Source organism: Mandrillus leucophaeus, unplaced genomic scaffold (genome assembly GCF_000951045.1).
Source record: "Mandrillus leucophaeus isolate KB7577 unplaced genomic scaffold, Mleu.le_1.0 Scaffold434, whole genome shotgun sequence".
NCBI classification, from domain to species: Eukaryota; Metazoa; Chordata; class Mammalia; order Primates; family Cercopithecidae; genus Mandrillus; species Mandrillus leucophaeus.
The window spans coordinates 1,044,738-1,057,256 of NW_012104632.1; the positions used below are offsets into that span (position 1 = coordinate 1,044,738).

The window sequence follows — 12,519 nt, forward strand, 5'->3', positions numbered from 1 at the left end:
ATGTGTGTCCAACCAAAAACTTGTACACAAATGTTCATAGTGGAATTATAATGGCCAAAAAGTGGATATCCCCCCAAAAATATCCATCATTGGAATGGATAATGGGGTATATTCCTACAATTGAACACTACTGGGCCAGAAAAATGAAGTACTAATACATGGTACAAAATGGACAAACCTTGAAAACATTATGCAGAGTGAAGGAAGCCAGAGATTAAAGGGCATATTTATGTAGTACCATTTATAGGAAATGTCCCAAACAGACAAATCTATAGATTCAAAAAGTAGATTAGTGGTTGTCAGGAGAAAGGAAGAGGGGTGCATAGGGAGTGAACCCCAATGGGTATGGGGTTGCTTTTAGGGTAAGGAAAATGTTCTGGAATTAGATAGTGATGATCATTGTACAACTTTGTGAACAGACTGAAAACCACTGAGGTGTGTCCTTCAAAAATGTGAACCTCATGAGAGTTGGATTATGACTCAATAAAGTGATGATTTTTAAATGCAACGGGAGGTTAGTGTGGGGAGTAACTGTGCCTAAGGGCAGGGCTGGCACACGTAATGCCTCTGCTGGCATTAAGCACAACTTGTGGATTCTAAGCACTTTCTTAAAATGAAAGAATAAGCGAAGAAAACAAGTCACTGGGTTTACTGTTGACTTCCAGACTATCATATCCATCCTGGCTATGAAGGATGGACACTGAGTTTCTATGTTCTGAAACTGTCATTACTTAGGCACAATCCACAGAAAGAGCAGTCTGAAAACTCAGGGACTCGGAGCTCCATGCAACATGGCTTTCAGGATCCTAGAAACCCTCGCTCTGTGTTCCTACCACCCTGGACTGTTTCATCATACCATGGGTCCCTCTGTATTTATTTGTCCTTTGCACTGTGAATGATTTGGAGGCAGTGACTATGCCTTTTTTCTCTGTATCTCTAGAACCAGCAGCACATAGAAGGGACTTGCCAGGTGACTGTGGAAGAAGGGAGGAAGTCACTATTTGCTTATGAGGAGCATATAGTCTAAATTTCAAGCTTTCTCATTTCTCCATTTTCTTATCAGGTACAGTGATTACACTAAAAATATTCTGGTATTCTAGTGCTGTTTTTTTTTTTTTGTTTTTTAGGTCAAAATGGCTCATATAGTGGCATTTCATATGGCTCAATCTAACACAAAGTCACTAGAAAGAATGTCTTTCGGGTCCCATTTCGTTATACAAAATGGTTTTTAAACTTCGGTCCCTGAAGATCCTTTGGGGAGCACCAAGAGAGAGGTGAGGGGGAGTGAATTTGATCCCCAACTGTCCCTTTCCCCCCCAAAGTTTTAGAGTTTCTATGTAAGAGTCAGTTTGAACAAAAGACTTGGGTCTAAAAATTAGTTCGTAACTAATTTATTTATAGAATTTATTTATAACTCTAGATCAACTTAGATCTTCATTAAGAAAATATCCCCAAAACATGTTCTTTAGATCAAGGAAATAAAAAGTAATGCTTAAGCTTTTTGCTTTCAGTTCATTGGAAAGCCACACTGCTTACACATTTTTATGCGGTCTACCATCAGTGCATCTAGGGAGGGGCATCTATGGAGGAGGCTACCATGTGGGAAATTCTTGAGTGGGCAGTGAGAGAGGGTTAGCAACTCAAAGCAAGTAATCCAAGAGTTAATCAGGAGAGACACTCAATCCAGAAAGTGCTCATTAACCCAAGCCTTTCTGCATAGTGTCCCTACCACCCTGCTGCCTCTAACTAAACAAAACACGGTAGGTCTCCGTGTGAGAGAGTGCTTTTGTTCTCATAGGAGGCTGACAGCTATTTGCGATGAGGGGTTTTTGTTTGTTTGTTTGTTATTCAAATAACTCTTTCCCCCTGAGGAAACTGAAAGGGAAAATGTCAGAAGTATGTGATTAATGATTTTTAAAAATAGATGGGATCTCCTGGTTGAATTGAAAAGTAGGTATTGAAAAGAATCCATTTCTACATGGTAGATTTTCATATGTAAGTTTGATATTAATTCTTTCAAAAGAGTTGTGCCTGTGAGTCAGATAAATGACAGGAAGGTCTGTCTAAATACCAGCATCCTCGGAAGGGCAGCTGTTCAGAAACATTCTCAAATTGTGAAGATAAATAGAACCGGAACACTGATGATTCCATCAACTGATGGTGAGGGAAGCATCCAATTCTATCTTAACCTCCAAGCTGTGCAGTATTACGGTGCTTCCTAAAATACTTTTAAACAAATACACAAAATGCCCATGTTGCTGGGGATGGGGGAAGTTGGTGATTGGGGTTGGGGGGACACAGGGAAGACAGAAAAACATAACCAAAATCTACCTTCTTTTTTTAAGGTTTCTTTTAATCAGATCTTAAAGCAAAGACAGAAGCTGAAAACATTTATAGTAAATAATCAGCAAAGAACTCTGAAAGCTTCGCCGACCAGAACCCCGGAAGGAGCCGGCCTGGTACTGCCAGGCATGACTGGCTTTAGTGGATTTAACAATAAAAAAGAAGATGGCGCCAAATGACCAAACTACACGCAACCTTCCCTTCCTACAAGAAGAGTGGATAAAACTTTCCACTGGGGCTGGGGGAGGAGGCAGGGGACCAGTCCAGACAGATAAAATGCTACTTAACACAACAATGTGGATAGCATTTAGGCCACATGCAAATTTCATCCACAGAGCTTGCAAATGGCATGCAATTTACTGCTCAGAGGATGTAACCTATTTGAGTCTAGAGAGCTAATTAATAAAAGTCTAAAAAGAATGCAGAGTTAATCGCCATCTATCTCCTGGGCTGTTTCAACTTGATTTTTTACAGTTGCTGTTAAACAAAATTCTAAATACTGTCATAGCAATCAGTTATTAGTTACCTTAACAAGGTGCAAGTTGGTGTTGGTCAAAGTTAAATCCTTTTTTTAAAAAAAATACTTGAAAAAGTTGAAGCTGCTCTTCTCTTTAGAGCATGTTCTGTGATGGATAAAAATTGCATCTATAAAGGTTTCAAGCCAGGTCACATTTAGAAAGTAATAGTAAATAACAGTAACTGGCAAAACACAGTCCTAGGTCTTACTTGCAATTGCTCAAGTTGAAACAATTGAATACAGTCTTCAAAAACCATACTCTCATTTACAGATATGATTGGGCACATGGGATTTCAATCATGCTCCTTCATTGCTGAGAATCATGAAATTAAAATGGTAGTAATTTTTACCTCTCACTTTTCTCTTGCCTTTTTCTTCCTTTAAGCATGCCTGCACTAAGTAATTTTTGCTTTTCACCGATAACGAGAAGTTAAAGCCAGATTATTTTCTTTGGGACGACCTGTCAGTGATTGCAAGAATATAGTTCAAAACATCCTGCAACTGATATATACACAGCCCACCCTAAATCCTGTCTCCCCTGAAGCTTGCTGAAGGAAAGTGTGACGCCTCTCCATTCTGACCTGGTATGTATGCTTCTGGAATCCTGAAGCTGAGAATGAACTATATCCGCTTTGCAGTAATGAGGCTTAAAATGTCAAAGATTCTGTAAGAGATTTTTGAGTGGATAAGATACTTGATGAATTTATATGAAGGTGCTGGGACCCCAGATTCCAGTCAGAGTGTACTTCCTAAGGACCCCCAGATTCCAGTCAGAGTGTACTTCCTAAGGACGGGAGGGGTGATGCTTGGGGTGTGAGGACAATTTTATGGAAAGTCCTTCCAAACCTGAGGGGGCAGACCTGGAAAATGCAGGTTTCACCTTGGCCTCAGTCCCAAAGGTGCATCTGTACCACCGACTTTTGTCAGGATGAATGATGGTGCTGAGTAATTTCAGGAAAGCAACTCATCTGCCCAAATATGATATGACTGCCAAAATATTCAGAATAATGTAGCCTAGCACTTCCTTCAATGTAATTTTACTTTCTGACTTCACATATAAGGAAGAAGTTGTCTTTTGGCCACTTTAGCTTTTGCACTGGCTTTAATTCCCAGGAACGACCACTGTCAGATCCTCCGTTCCATGCAGGAGCTGGAGGAGATGGAAGGAACGTATTTCTTCTCTCTTTCTTCATGTCACCACCTTCTCATTTCCAGTTCACTTGCTATTCTTAAAGAGTAATGCCAAGTTTGTACACTAAAAAAAAAAAGAATTGGACTAAAGAAAAGCCAAATAAGTAATATAATTAGTAAATATGCTAATTCAGATTAAAATATAAATCTTTAAAAAGTTCAACCTGTTATATGTAAAATTATTTTAATGACATATTGGAGAAAAATCTGGCATTACGCTGGCCAAGAAGGCAATACATTTAAGGCAATCTTACAAAGTATATGAAATCACAGACTGTAATATCCTGCAACTATTTTAATTTTAAAAGCTCAGTTTACAAATATATACTAATATTTTTCTCACATTTAATCACTCCCCCACTGTTTTAGCATAAGAGCTAAAATAACCTAAAACGGCCCCCTAAAACACACACAGCAAGTCTGTTACACAGATCTGGAAACCAAAAAAATATATGAAGGAAGGAATTTTCAATAATCTGAAACAGAGTAGCAAAAAAATGTGTGTGGTTTCTAGGTTTTCACTACTAATAAAAATATTTCCTGGGAAAATTTTACTTTAAAGCAACTCTAAATGAAAATGCATATAATTAAGGGAAAGACCATTGCTTCAAACAGATTGACTGTCTTTAACAAGTTTCTCTCTTTCTAGCTACTCAGATATGCTATATTTCCTAATTATCACCTTTTAAGGGCCATCTGGGCCCATTCCTCCCCATCAGGGGGCAATTCCATTTGCATTGTTCCTGGGCTTAGTCATGATCAAGTAGTCTGGTGGTAAAGTTCATTAGAAATTAGAACAGAAGCATTCAACCCAACACAGTAAACCAAGTATCTGATACTCAGGCACCCGTAGGAGAGATGATAAGCATGTCAGACATATTCTCACATAACTAACAAGTCTTCAATGTGCATTTTATCCAATTGCTTAAAGAAACATTCAGCCTGGTCCCTGACCAGGTATGTAATGAAGATTTGATTAAGTCTCCTCACACTGCAAAACATTTCTCAATTAAGGCAACGTAAGTATAGTCCCTTATGTCTTTTGGTTCAAAAGTCTATTAAAAACCCTTTAATGGTTCCCTCATTTAGCCTACCATTCACAAGCAGTATACTACTTCCTTCCTGTAGAGAACACACAAGAATTATCCTAATTGTATTTTCTGTGAAACAAACACACATTACAGGAAAAAGCGGATCCAGCCCTCGGTCTGATGCTGACTAGCTATGGGTCCCTTCTGTCCTCACCAAGAGATCATCCTATAGATTCACAAGCTCTTTACAAACCTGTGTGTGTGCCAAAGGCATGCCTGGCCCATGGGTACGCTAGATAGTTCAGGCAGCTGCTCTTCAGCAGAGTTGACTGTAAAAGGTATGGCTAATTCAAGGCAGGCATATAAAAGGTTTCCTGCTTCATACCTCATAAGGTCTGATACATAAAACCCAGGAAATCGTTACCTGCCTCATCTTGCAATTTCTGAGCCTGGCTTGCAAAGGCCATCTTAATCCGCAACACCAGCCTATTGAGATTGAGGAGGAAGGAGTGCTCCATGCTGAGACCCACAGCCTCTTGGAGCTACACCTTAGTCTTGCAAATGAAGACAGCTGCAGCGGGCCCTAATCTATGCAAGGCAGGTGTAGCCCCAGGGCTCTCTGCAAGTGACCCTTGGAGCTATTAGGGCTGGGAAGTTAAGAAGTTACAGTTATAAAAAGAACTATTTCATAGCCTCTCATTATCGAGGTTACTAAGCTTTCTAAAGGAACAATGGCTTATTTCCTCCCATTTGCCTTGATATCCTCCCCTGACCTTCTGAAATTCCCTATTTAGACAGTTCCTAATTCTGACCCCAGCTGGGACACTTTAAATTGGTGGCATAGCTCGTCCCCAACTGATGCTATTCGTTCAATGCTATGTTGAAAATTTGATTGTCGTCAAGTTTTCCATTTTTAAACCTATCCCAAAATCCACTATCCAGACAGAAGTGGAGATTTCAGGAGAAAGTAATGCTTACAGAATCATCCCAAGATTCAATAATGCATACAAATGACACTGTAGTACTGCTTAGTAAATGAATCCACAGCAAAACATTGCACCACTGAAACTGAGCCAACAACAATTAACTCAAAAAGCAGTCACAGAGTCAGTCTGTCTGTCTGTCTCTCTCTGTCTCTCTCTCTGTCTCTCTCTCTCTCTCTCTCTCTCAACAAATACTTCTATGTCTGAGGCCAGCTCCTGGCCTAGAGTGTCCCCCAAAAGGACTGTGGAAACAGAACTCCAAAGATGTTTCTCCTCTAGGAGGAAATGGCTGCATCACTGTGTTACCAGCAAGGCCACCAGATGCTCAGAGGGGAGGTGGTGCTGATGCTGGGCTGAGCCCGTGAGCTGAGCACTAGGAGCTGCCGGCTCCTGCGAGTCAGGCCTATGTAATCTGGGAGCACAGTTTGGAATGGAGCAGCTATATATGCTCTGGAAGAACTCAGAGCATGTAGCCTGGATTGAAAGAAGGTCTCCTCCCAGGGCTCTCACCCTTTTCTTAGCTCAGAGTGTCCCTGAAACAGCTCCACACAAATTCCTGAGAACTGCCACACTGTCTTCTCCAGCATAGCACAAAAGAGAATAAAGGGGGAAATTTGGTCCTGGAGTCAAAGGTGGGCTCTGAATCTGTTTGACTGTATAGCAGGAATCACAGCATTCTTATCACAGGGATGCAGGAGAAAAATGTCTACAAGATTCTTTATCTTTTTTTGAAACAGGCTCTTGTTCTGTCACCCAGGCTGGAGTGCAATGGCTCTATCTCTGCTCACTGCAATCTCCGCCTCCCGGGTTCAAGCAATTCTCGTTCCTCAGCCACCCAAGTAACAGGGATTACAGGCGCACACTACCAAACCCAGCTAATTTTTGTATTTTTAGTAGAAGTGGGGTTTCACCCTCTTGGCCAGGCTGGTCTCGAACTCCTGACCTCAAGTGATCCGCCCACCTCGGCCTCCCAAAGTGCTAGGATTACAGGCGTGAGCCACCATGCCTGGCCTCTAAGAGGTTCTTGACAGAGAAGGAGTCAGCAAACCTTAAGGCCATCCTCTTACCCACTGGGAATAAACCCCTCACACCGCCACCATCTAAAGGAGTGAAGTTTTGCTCAGATGATGCTTAAATTATATCGGTTTCAGTAGAGGAGGTTGCTGAAACCCAAAATCATTGTATGTAATTATAGTGAAACTTTGTCATTCAAGTTTGTTTTTTTAAAGTTACATTTTAAGCTTACTTTAAAAATCCGGGAGCGGATATATTACTTCTGAAATAAAGATTATAAATATGTTTAAACATTGTCTTTTCTTGAAAAATTATTTTAATTTTTTATTAGTTCTACTGTATTTTTTTCCACCCTTCACTTTTGGAATACACATAATAGGCTTTTCCCCTCCTTCAATTTTTGTAGAACTGTTGAGTTTTCATAAAAGTGTAAAGTTTGAAACAAGTATGGAAAGCTTGTAAATGTACCAGAAATGCTGCGCTATACTTCCATACCCATTACTTCTAACAATTTCACAAGAAGGACCACATTTTCGTGAGTTGTGTGATGTTTTAGCAACAAGACTCCTATGGACTTTAATGGAAGTCACACAGCTAAAACTCCATGCACCACTTTGAAAATTTAAGAGTAATTGCTAAGCCCCCCTTAGAGGGTCATAGAAATATTAAAAACCAAAGTATTTTGCTAAGAACTCCAATTACGCCTGAAGGCTTACATCAGATTTTATAAAATGATTGGTCACATATATAATGTACTCTAATGCTGTTTTATTGGCTGGTTGTTTTCTTTATAAAAGAAAGTCTTTGTGAAGTCCTGTCTGAACAGGAACATACAATACAGTGACCTTCGGTTCAAGTGTTCACTTCAACCTATGGTTCAGTCTTAGGGGGTGGTAGGAGTGGGAAATAAATGGGCCTGGGACATTTTATCTTGTTATTTATTATTTCACAGGGGAATCATTACGTTCACTACATCATCAGACTGGTAGATTTTGCAGAAATACATGAAGCTGTTGAACATAACCAACCTGCCCTGGTGAACATTCATCCTCAGAATCCCTTGTGACTGGCTGGGTTAAGAAGGCTGATCCTCTAGGGGTGAGGAAGTGGTAGTAGCCTAAAAACCTTGCCTTAGTAGAACCTGCCTTCCTTCCAGAATCATGAGTAAGAAGGTTCATTCATTTGGTGGGAATCCAGCTTTTCTATTTTAATTTTTGTTTTGTTTTGTTTTTAGATACAGTCATGTGCTACATAACTTTGAGGTCAACAACAGACCAAATATACCACAGTGCTCCCATAAGATTATACTGGGCCGGGCACGGTAGCTAAAAATACAAAAATAAGCTGGGTGTGGTGGCATGCACCTGTAATCCGAGCTATTTGGGAGGCTGAGGCACAAGAATTGCCCGAACCTGGGAGAGAGAGGTTGCAGATCGCATCACTGCCCTCCAGCCTAGGCAACAGAAAGAGACTCTGTCTCAAAACAAAACAAAACAAAACAAAACAAAACAAAATCATGCTGGGACCGGTGGCCCGCGTCTGTAATCCCAGCACTTTGGGAGGCTGAGGCGGGCAGAGCATAAGGTCAGGAGTTCAAGACCAGCCTGGTCAACACAGTGAAACCTCGTCTCTACTAAAAATACAAAAAAAAAAAAAAAAAAATTAGCTGGGCACGGTGGCCTGCGCCTGTAGTCCCAGCTACTCGGGAGGCTGAGGCAGGAGAATGGCGTGAACCTGGGAGGTGGAGCTTGCAGTGAGCCGAGATCACGCCACTGCACTCCAGCCTGGGCGACACAGCAAGACTCCATCTAAAAATATATATATATATATATACACACACACACACACACACACACACACTCTTACATACAAATATATGTGTATATATAAATATATATATAGCACATACAATCACATACAGTACATAATAGTTGATAATAATAAATGTTACTGGTTTATATATATATATTACGCTTTACATTTTATCTTTATTTTGACTATATGCCTCCTTATTAAAAAAAAGTTAACTGTAAAATAGCCTCAGGTGAGCCCTTGGGGAGGCATTCCAGAAGAAGGCATTGTTATCACAGCAGATGACAGCTCTGTGCATTCCTGCCCCTAAAGACCTCCCACTGGGACAAGCTGCAGAGGTGGAAGACAGAAATATTGATGATCCTGATCCTGTGTAGGCCTAGGCTAATGTGTTTGTGTTTTAGTTTTTAACAAAAAGTTCAAAAAGTATAAAAAATAAAATTTAAAAATATAAAAACGCATATAGAATAAGACACAAAGGAAATATTTTTGTACAATGTGTTTGTGTTTTAAGCTTACTGCTATTACAAAAGAGTCATAGTTAAAAATATACATAAAAATTATAGGCCAGACGCGATGGCTCAAGCCTGTAATCCTAGCACTTTGGGAGGCCGAGATGGGCAGATCATGAGGTCAGGAGTTCAAGACCAGCCTGGCCAACATGGTGAAACTATATATATAGTTTATAAAGCAAAAAGTTGGGCCAGGTGTGGTGGCTCACACCTATAATCCCAGTACTTTGGGAGGGTGAAGTGGGTGAATCACCTGAGGTCAGGAGTTTGAGACCAGCCAGGCCAACATGGCGAAACCCCGTCTCTACTAAAAATAAAAAATTAGCCAGGTGTGGTAGCAAGTGTCTGTAGTCCTGGCTACTCAGGAGGCTGAGGCAGGAGAATCGCTTGAACTCGGGAGGCTGAGATTGCAGTGAGCCGAGATCACACCACTGTACTCCAGCCTCGGTGACAGAATGAGACTCCGCCTCAAAAGAAAAAAAAAAGTTAGAGTAAGTTAAGGTTAATTTACTACTGAAGAAAGAAATCTTTTTTTTTTTTTTTAAATAAACGTAGTATAGCCTAAGTAGATACTGTTTACAAAGTCTACAGTAGTGACAGTAATGTCCTAGGCCTTCACACTCTCTCACCACTCACTCACTGACTCACCCAGAACAACTTGAGGTCCTGCAAGCTCCATTCATGGTAAGAGCCTTCTGCAGGTGTTCCATTTTAAATCTTTTATGCAGTATTTTTACTGTACCCTTTTCCTGTTTATATATGTTTAGATATGGAAATCCTTACCATTGGCTGTTATCCCAGCACTTTGGGAGGCCAAGGCGGGCAGATCACAAGGTCAGGAGTTCGAGACCAGCCTGGCCAATGTGGTGAAACCCTATCTCTACTAAAAGTACAAACATTAGCCAGGCGTGGTGGCAGGTTCCTGTAGTCCCAGCTACTCAGGAGGCTGAGGCAGGAGAATCACTTGAACCCAGGAGGTGGAGGATGCAGTGAGCCAAGACTGCGCCACAGCTCTCTAGCCTGGGCGACAGAACAAGACTCTGTCTCAAAAAAAAGAAAAAAGAAAGAAATTCTTACCACTGTGTTACAATTGCCTACAGTATTCAGTAGCTACATGGTGTGCAAGTTTATGTCCAAGGGGCAAAAAGCCATACCATACAGCCTAGGTGTGCAGTAGGTTGTAACATCAAGGTTTGTGGAAATATATTCTGTGATGGTAGCACAATGATAAAATTGCCTAAGAATACATTTCTCAAGATGTATTCTCATTGTTAAGTGACGAATGACTGTAATCTGAAACTGACAGAAAAGATGCAAGGAGGCAGGGAGTAGGGGCTCATGCTTGTAATCCTGGCACTTTGTGGGGCCAAGACAGGTGGATCACTTGAGGTCAGGAATTTAAGACCAGCCTGGCCAACTGGTGAAACCCCGTCTCTACTAAAAATACAAAAAGTAGCCAGGCGTTGTGGCACAGCCCTGTAATCCCAGCTACTTGAGAGGCTGAGGCAGGAGAATCGCTTGAACCCAGAAGGCGGAGATTGCAATAAGCCGAGATTGTGCCACTGAACTCCAGCCTGGGCGACAGTGGGAGACTTCATCTCAAAAAAAAAAAAAAAAACCAAAAGCAAGGATAGCTAATAACTAATTCCTGAATTCCCCTTACCCAGTCTCACCAACTGTTAGCACTGTTAACGTTCTGCCACATTTCTTTATCATTACTGCTCTATCTTGGTCTCTCTCTCCATATGCATAGATACAGATATAGATAGGTAGATATGCATAATATATACAGATATATATTTATTTTTATATATTATGCACCTGTATTTTTTTCCTTGAACCATCTGTAAGTTATATTCATTGTGCCCCTATACTCTTAAATGGTTCCCCAAACCAAGGACACTCTCCTACACAACTGTATTGCAATTATCCAAATCAGAAAATGTAACATGGGTATGATACTAGTATCTATTCTACAGGCCTTGTTTAAATATCACAAATTATTCCAATAATGTGCTTTATCTCCATTTTTTTTTTTTTCTGGCTCAAGATCCAATCCAGAATCACTTATTACAGTCAGTGATGATGCTTCTTTAGATGCAGTAAGTTACAGCACTACTTCCCTTTAAGGACTTGTTCATAGACTAAAGACTCCACCCATAATCATCTGATATTATGGTGCTGGTACAAAATAATCACAAAGGAAAAATTTCAATTTATAGGACAACTCAAATTATGTTTTTCTTCCTTTCATGGGATAGGAAAGAGTGTATGGATAGGCCACAGTAAAACATCATGAAAAATGTGGCGCTTATCAACTAGGCAGTTTGTTTATTGGGTCCATGTCTAATGCTAATGCTACTAAGGTTTCAGGCAGTGGGAGAAACCCAGTGGTCTGTCCTAAGGCCAAAGACTGGGCTCTTAGTTTCAGCCGCCATCCATGTCTTTGCTACCGCACAGAAAGAGGGCTAAATATGGAGCACAGGTATTCCATAGGCACATTAGGCAACAGCACCAGGGAACACACTCAGAATCCTTGTACCCTGGTGGGCCATTCTGTGATGGAAGCACACTGGATAACTCAAGATCTCACTTAGGTATAAAACAAACAAGCTTTTCGACCGGTGATGACAAACTCTGGGTTTTGGATTGAGGATGAGAGGTTTGTTTTCTTCTCTGACCAGTCCTAGTCCATTATTTTTGGAGGCCTCATGTAAAATTACCTTTTATAAGGTTGGTCAACTTAGATATCATTCTTTTATTTCATTGCAACAGGAAGACTAGTTAGGCAACTCTGCTATCCTAACCTTATGAATGTCACTTTGTCAGGCTAAGTTGTGCACCTTCTAACTTGATTCACAAAACAATGAAAGTAGAATCTAGGAAAATTGGAGTAAGTTTTTATGGAAGGGTGGACTGTATCATCGAAGACCTGCAGGCAGGACCACAGAGAAGTACAAATGGTACTCTAGAAATTAAAAATGGGTGTCAGATATTATCCTGTGAATGTATGAAGGAAGACGATGTTTATAAAGAATGCTTTTCATTTGCTGTCACAGGCACTGCCATATTGAAATTCCCCCATTAATTAGTAGGCCAACTTTAAACTGACACTT

At 40.6% G+C, this 12,519-nt stretch overlaps 1 long non-coding RNA gene across 1 annotated transcript; it reads left to right on the forward strand.

Moving 5' to 3' along the window:
* Nucleotides 1–1,744: 1,744 nt before the first annotated feature.
* On the forward strand, nt 1,745–2,604 carry LOC105549318. Its single transcript, XR_001007529.1, has 2 exons — nt 1,745–2,160; nt 2,346–2,604. It is a non-coding gene; the product is annotated as an uncharacterized LOC105549318 (long non-coding RNA).
* The last annotated feature ends 9,915 nt before the right edge of the window (nt 2,605–12,519 follow it).